Source organism: Panthera leo, chromosome C1 (assembly GCF_018350215.1).
Source record: "Panthera leo isolate Ple1 chromosome C1, P.leo_Ple1_pat1.1, whole genome shotgun sequence".
Lineage (NCBI taxonomy): Eukaryota > Metazoa > Chordata > Mammalia > Carnivora > Felidae > Panthera > Panthera leo.
Window position 1 is genome coordinate 218,158,749 of NC_056686.1, and position 7,232 is coordinate 218,165,980.

Consider the following 7,232-nt stretch of genomic DNA (forward strand, 5'->3'; position numbering starts at 1 on the left):
CCCAAATAGGAATGATCATGGTATGAAGTGCTCGGTCGTGAGCTAGCTGCCCGAGGTAGAGGATCGACACCAATCATACGCCCGGAAAGATACAACACAGTTTACACACGGAATATTCCTGTCTGGCTCAGGGAAATAAAGGTGCTACTTTCATGCTTTGATACTGGTGCTCATTAATTTTTCCTCAAGGGGGAAAAAAGAATCGGTCACACAAATAAAATAAAGCTAGCTAGTTTCACTTTATTTTCAGAGTTTAGATAATATCTCCCAGGAGGTTAGGCACGAGAGCCTTTTTGAGGGGGAGGAAGGAAAAGTCATCAGGGCCAGAGAGGAAAGACGGGATTACAGAGAGAAGCCTGGACCAGGCGGGTCTCACAGCCCCGCAGCACTTCCCGTGCCCCCCACCCCCCTTTTCCCTCCGGGGGCTCCTGGGTTGTTACTTATTCGCCTTCTTTGGGAAGATAAAGAAATAAAGTCAGAAAATGGAGTCAAGTGGAATAATGAACAGTCTTTTTAAAAATGTGTAGCCTAGAGAAGTTATGTCTCACCCCATATCCCCACGTAAACACACACACATGCACACACACACGAACACACTCACATGTACACATGTGCACACACATTCACACTCGAACACAATCACATGCACACACAAGCACATGCACACACGTATACACACAAACGCACTCACATGCACACGTGCACACACATGAACATACACGAACACACGAGCACACACACACACATCTCTCCCACGAATACACAATCACATGCACATATATGCACATGCACCCACACACATGAGCATACATGCACACAAACATTCCCACATACACAGACACGAATACACAATCACATGCACACATGCATATGCACACACACATGCACACATGAACACACTCACGTGTGCACGCACACACACATGAACACAACCACGTGCACACACATTCCCACGTGCACACACACGAATACACAATTACATGCACACACGAGTACACACACGCGTTTCCTTCTTTAAACGCGGACATCCAATTGCTCTCTGTCCTGGTCCCTTGGGAGAGCTCTGCGTCGCGGCTCCCCCTGCTCTGGTGACCTCCATAAAAGAGAAATTTGCCATGCACCCAGAGCCATCCCCCGGACAGACTCCTTCCATGTGTTTTTATGTTCAAGATATCATCAGAGTTTTAACAGACAAGTTTGATGGCAAGTTTAGTCCTTAAAACACTGAAGATCAAACCTATATGTTTATTTCGGTAGGTGTTCAGGACTTAAGTAAAAATTTCAACGAATGAATTGAAAGTTTTCTGAAGGACATTTTAAAATGTTTATACGGTCTTAATTTAAGATCTGCCAGAGCTCAAAAGTGTCGTGTGGCAGACAGACCATAATTTCTAATTATAAAGTATTCGGGACGATAAATTCACATGACCTTTTCAGGAAAGTTTATGGCCAGGCCACAATGGGGCAGGGACTTTATGAGGGGTCAGGGCATGTGCGGTCACCAAAAGCTCCCCTGCACATTATTTAGGCAGATTAAGGAAAATCACACTCCCCAAGGCTGGGAAGCGCCCCCCACCCTTTCTAAAACACCGCTAAATATCGGAGTGTGGCACGTAGCTTAAGTTCCCAAACAGATTTCAGTTTCTAGACATCATTATGTTAAGGAAACCTTGAGAATCATTCACCCAACCCATTTTTTTTTCACAAGAGGGGAAACTGAGTCCCACAGAGAGGAAAGGGTGCCATCCCCTGGTCGTGGACAGAAAGCAGAATCCTAACTCCTCTCCATCCCGCTCTGTTTCTGCCCTTCTGCCCAGCCTGGTTGTGGTTGAGTTTTTACTTTTTTTCCTTACATGATAAAGTAGTTTATCACGATAAACTTGGGCCAGAGAGGAAAGACGGGATTATAGAGAGTTCGTGTGTGTGTGCATGAGTGTGAATGTGTGTGCACATGTGTAGATGTGAATGTGTTCATGTGTGTGTATGTGTGTGTGTTTATCGTTCCTAACACGATAAAGTTTAGATTCCAGTTTTTAACGAGTGTATCTCAAAACAGAAGCATAATTATAGACAGCAAGAGGAGAAATGGGTGTATGGAACCTCCCTGCTTAATTCCAAACCTAATTTGGGGGGATTCAGAATCATGGTAACAGAAGTCAAATCCTGCAGCTTCTCCCTCTTAAACCCTCCTTTGCCCTGCCCCTGCCCCACCTCGGCCCTGACCTTCTTCACTTTCTCAGTTCCCTGGTTCTGTGGTTCCGTGGTTCCCTATTTCCCGGGTTTTATGGTTCTGTGGTTCCATGTTTCCATGGATCCCTAGTTCTGTGGTTCTGTGGCTCCCTTGTTCCCTGGTCCTACGGTCTATGGTTCCCTAGTTTCCCAGGTCTGTGGTTCTATGGTTCGCTGGTTCCTGTTTTCCCAGTTCCATGGTTCTGTGGTTCCCTGGTTCCTCTGTTCATTGGTAGGCTGGCTGGGCTTTTGCAACAGCCTCTTAGTCGGCTGTTATCTTTCAGCTGTTCCCATAATAAAAGCTGTCATGACGTCTTTCCTTAGACCCCTCCTTTGGTTCGCATTGCCTCCACAAGGAAATCCAAACTCAGTAGCTGGTCCTATGAGACCCTTGAGAGCCTGGCTTCACTCAAGCTTCCTCTGTGGTGCCTCTGCACACCACAGCGGACTCCCCCTGTTCGTGGGTCCCGCGTCTCTCCCAGTGGGAATTCCCCCACCCACAGGGGCCCCCAACCTGCCCTTCTGGTCCCATCCCATCATGACAGCAAGCATACAACCCAGCTGGTTTATCAGGTCTCCCAGGCCCCAGGACACATGGGGAAAGCCCAGCCAGTCAGGGTCCCATGCCCGACTTCTCTGCTGGAACAAGAGGGAAGATTATATTTAATAAGCATTGCTGTTCCTGGAGGATATGACCCTACATGCCCGTCATCTTTGGGCACAAAGGACGACCCCTCTTGTACCAAGAGAGAGCGAGCTTCACACAGAGGGAAGCAGAGCTGAAGGACAGAAGGAGAAGAGACACAACAGCATTGAAACTCCTGGATCCAGCTAAGCCTGAAGCCAGCCTGAGCCTGAGCTTCCTCAGTAGTGAACCAACAGATTCCTTTTTTGTTAAGCAGGTTTGGGGTATATTTTTATCACCTGCGGCCAAGGAGTACTGGCCACTGAGCCCCTGAGCTCTCAGCCACAGGGACATCCCCACTGCAGGGACACCACCGCGCTTCACCCCTCTGGGTCTTGACACATTTTTATCTCTTTGTCTGAACGCACTTCTCTCTCCTCTCATGGCCAACTTACTCCACCTTTGCTGATGTCTTTCCCGGCTCCCCACGCCCACCTGTCCCACTCGCCCAGGCTTCTCCGCAGTCTGGTTCATTCTCTTCTACGCCCCTCACGGGGCTACACTCTGCATGCACTCTCTGTTTACGTGGCTCCTACTGCACTTCTTAGCACCCTATTAAACACAGAGTGAGACTTAATTTAAAGGCACTGAATAAATAATCTCCTGTATTTTGTTAATTTCTTCCTCCAGTGCACCATGAGGTGTATGCTCTTACTAGGGAGTAACCAGAGTACAGGGGTGAGGGGAGCCGTCCCCCACGAGTCCTACTTTCTGTCCATCCATCAGTCAACAGCCTCTGCTGGTCTCCGTCTGAAAGTGCGAGCTTTGGGGAGGAGAGGCTGGGGCCAGGGTGGGCGAGGGAGAAGGGAAGGCAGAAGATGTGAACGACAAATTTGAAGGTTAAAAACAAACAGGGCGGGACGGTGAGAACTTAACTACTTGAGCAAACTTCTATTCACATGATACTAAACCACGGAGATGAGGTCTCCATTCGGATAATCAGGACTTGCATTTCTTAGTTGCATTTCTTGCAAGGGAGTTGGGGGGTGGACAGCATGCCTTCCTGATTCGTGAATTAAAGTTAAGTGAAATTAAATCCAGCCTCCGCTAGAACAACAGTGGGTGGTAACCTCAGAATCCATGCAGTTGCAAGGCTTCTGGCAGGACCTGGAGGCAGGCCTGGGCGGGGGCAGAGGGTACCCAGCACCACCGGGCACACGAGTGCCTGTCGGTGGAATAGAATGGGGGAGGGAGGGGCTGGCTTTCACAGCCTGGGTCGCTAGGTGGGGTTTCGCTTCTGGCCCCAGCCTGCTGCATGTCACCGGGTCTCCTATCCTGAAGGGATCGGCAGGGAATAGTTGCCCATCAGAGCTGTGGAGGCCGAGGGACCCAGGGCAACCTGGCTACCAAGGCCCCCTGGAACCCTGCAAGGTGTGCAGGAAGAGGGCCAAGCTTCCTGTCTCCTGCTCTCTGCACCTGCATTTTAGCTCCTAAACAATGATCTCGAGCAATTTCCAACTGAAAACAACAGCTTGCGCATATTATTTCTGGTCTCTCCTTAAATCCCTATAAATTGGGCTAAAGGAACAGAAAAGGCGAAAACCCAGATTGCAAAGAAAACAGGAGAGGAGTCCACAGCGGGCTTGTCTGGGCAGGTGGAAGGAGGAGTGTCGACTGACTCAGTGGACCACAGAGACCAGAGCCCAGGTGGAGGGCACAGCCCGGAGAGCGAGCTGGCTGAGCCCCCCTCAGAAGCATCCCCACCTCTCAGCCAATGTCAAGAGCAGATGTGTCTGCTGGATTCTCCCCCCCCCCCCCACCACCAGCCCTTCCTGAGAGGCCAGGGCAGGCCTTCTCCCCAGCCCTGGAGGGAGCTGGATGTGACCCTGGAGAATCGAAGGCAGACAGGGCTCAGATCGGGGTGCCAGGCGGTGCTGAGAGGAGAGGAAGTGGGAGGGTCTGCACTGAAAACAGGCAAATGTGTGAAAATCCACATTCTGAATGGCCGGAGCTCAGCCTGGGCCTTTTCCCTCCCTGCACACCAGGGCCCTGGAGCCCAGGCCGAGGCTCTAGGGCAGGAGGTAGAAGAATGCCTCTCTGGAGAGAAAGGAAACAGTGACGAATACCGGGGCCCCCCAGATGTGACTGGGCCCCCGGCTGATTGTCCTAGAGTCAGTCTAGGAGCGAGAACAGGCTCCTTGACCAGCATGCACACACACGCACCTGCACAGGGCCTCACCTACACATACACACACACGCACACACAGGCACACGTACAGGCACATACACACATACGCACACAGGCATGCACACACACACGCACACACCTGCACAGGGCCCCACCTACACACAGACACACAGAGGCACACACACACGCACACACACACACAGAGCTGCCAATCAACTTTTCAGTCAAACTCTTGAATCTGGGCTTGGCCGTGTAATTGACATTAGCTCAGGGGCAGATCGGCAAATTCCATAGAGGCAAAGGCTGGAGAACGCTGTGGGTGAGTCCTGAGGACACAGTGAGAATGGGTGGAAGCCACCTGCTGTGGAAGCCACCTGGAGAGAGCAGAGTTGACGGCCTCTCATGCGGATCTGTGACCAAATGCGTCTCAGGCAAGGGGCACGAGGGGACCCCAGGCAGGGCTGACAAAACCCACCCAGCCGAACACAGTGCGCTCTGCCAGCCGGCTCAGGTGGGGCGAAGGCAAGGGGCGGCATGTTCAGTTGCTAAGTTCGTGCACGGTTCACTATGTGACAGTAGAAACGATGCCGCCTTGAAGGCTGTGAGGAAGCCAGCCAGGTGGCCGTCCCGGGGCGGACAGTTCCAGGTAGGCTCACGCAAGAGTCCAGGTGCTGTGTGGGGACAGGGGTGGAGTGAGCCCGAGCCCCAGGACAGGATATCAGGGCGGTGACAGGGCATTATCACTGTCACGCTGACCAGCCTTCCGGATCGCGGTAACCCCAGGCTTTTACAAAAAGTGAGACAGGCCCTTTTGGGGTTCTGAGAACAGGAGCGTCAGACCGGACTGCATCTGTGTGACACCATTTAACCTGTCCGAGGAGCCTGCGCTGGATTCCTGGGCACTGGCCGCCGAGTCCGGAGGCTGGAGATTTGGTAGGAATCCCTCATGTTGGTTGGCATGGATGAGGTTTGCAAACTGATGATGTAATAATCCTACTGTTCCACCCTCATTTATTATCTGGGGGACATCTGAAGGACTTTGCTCATCAGCTCTTGTTACTCTGAAGTGTGATTTGGTAAGAAAGCCTGGCTAGGTGCTGCCTCTTTTCCTTCACTCCCCAGTTTCCAGAATCATGACTGCATTTCCCATCCCCGGCCAAAGATGGCCAGGAAGTCTTTTATTTGACTAACATTATACACGCATGGATTTTTACCATTTGCTGTGTTTCTGCCCGTCACAGTTTTTGCTCTCACCGATGCCTACCCGGCACTATCTTTGGCCAATGGAGGCCTCTTTCGACGCATTCCCGAGTCCTGCCGTGACCGCTTCCGTGTTTTCTGGCGCAGGAAGATACCCTCCGCTCATCTCGCACATGTTTCCCCCACACCTGAAGTCAGCCATTTCTTCCAGGAGAGAACACTATCTGAGCCCTCGTGGCTCTCGTTGCCACCAGATGGATCAACCTTTCTAGGTCTTTCCAGTGGTCAGGGTCAGGAAATGCACTGTTTCAGAGATAACACATCACGAGTTCATACTGATACTCCAACATGGGATGCTCTTGCCTAATTTGTTTCATTTCATATTTGTATCTCTTTTCTTTTAGGCTGGAGATCTTGATTCCCACAGACGGAAACATACCAGGTGACGGGCGTTAGCTCACAGGTTCAGAATGACAACAGCAATATTGTCACCAGAAACATGAACGCTGAGGACACCTGAAGTCCTTTTTGCCTTTGCAGTGTATGCCGTTAGGGCTACAGAGTCAACTCCCGTGTTTACAGCCACCTTCAGTGATTCCTGTGCCCCAGGGGAGCCCCAGAGATGATACAAAATCGTCTACATTGTCTGATTCCGCTTTCGACTTTTAGGGTTTTTTAAAAAATATTTTTCATTCTGATTTAATTTTTTTATAACTATGTAAAACATCCGTATGATGCCAAAGTCAAATTTATAAACCAAAGTTTATGCGGAAGAACGTGGCTTGTGTCCCAGACCCCGACACCCTGTTCTCTCTCTCCCATTCTATTTATGCCATTTATTTCCACTGTGGCGTTTTATTGAAACGTGGTGTATATCCCAAGACAAAAAACTCATAAGGTGAGTTTGTTGCAAGAACAACTTTGATTTGATCTTAAAGGCACACAAGTGTGTCAAAGGACAACGTTGGCCCACATTACAAGTGAACGTTA

The 7,232-nt window shown here is 50.5% G+C and overlaps 1 long non-coding RNA gene across 1 annotated transcript; it reads left to right on the forward strand.

Annotated features, from left to right (window-relative positions):
• Positions 1-6,006: 6,006 nt before the first annotated feature.
• Positions 6,007-7,015, forward strand: LOC122228466. The gene is made up of 2 exons (XR_006206608.1): positions 6,007-6,118; positions 6,647-7,015. It is a non-coding gene; the product is annotated as an uncharacterized LOC122228466 (long non-coding RNA).
• The last annotated feature ends 217 nt before the right edge of the window (positions 7,016-7,232 follow it).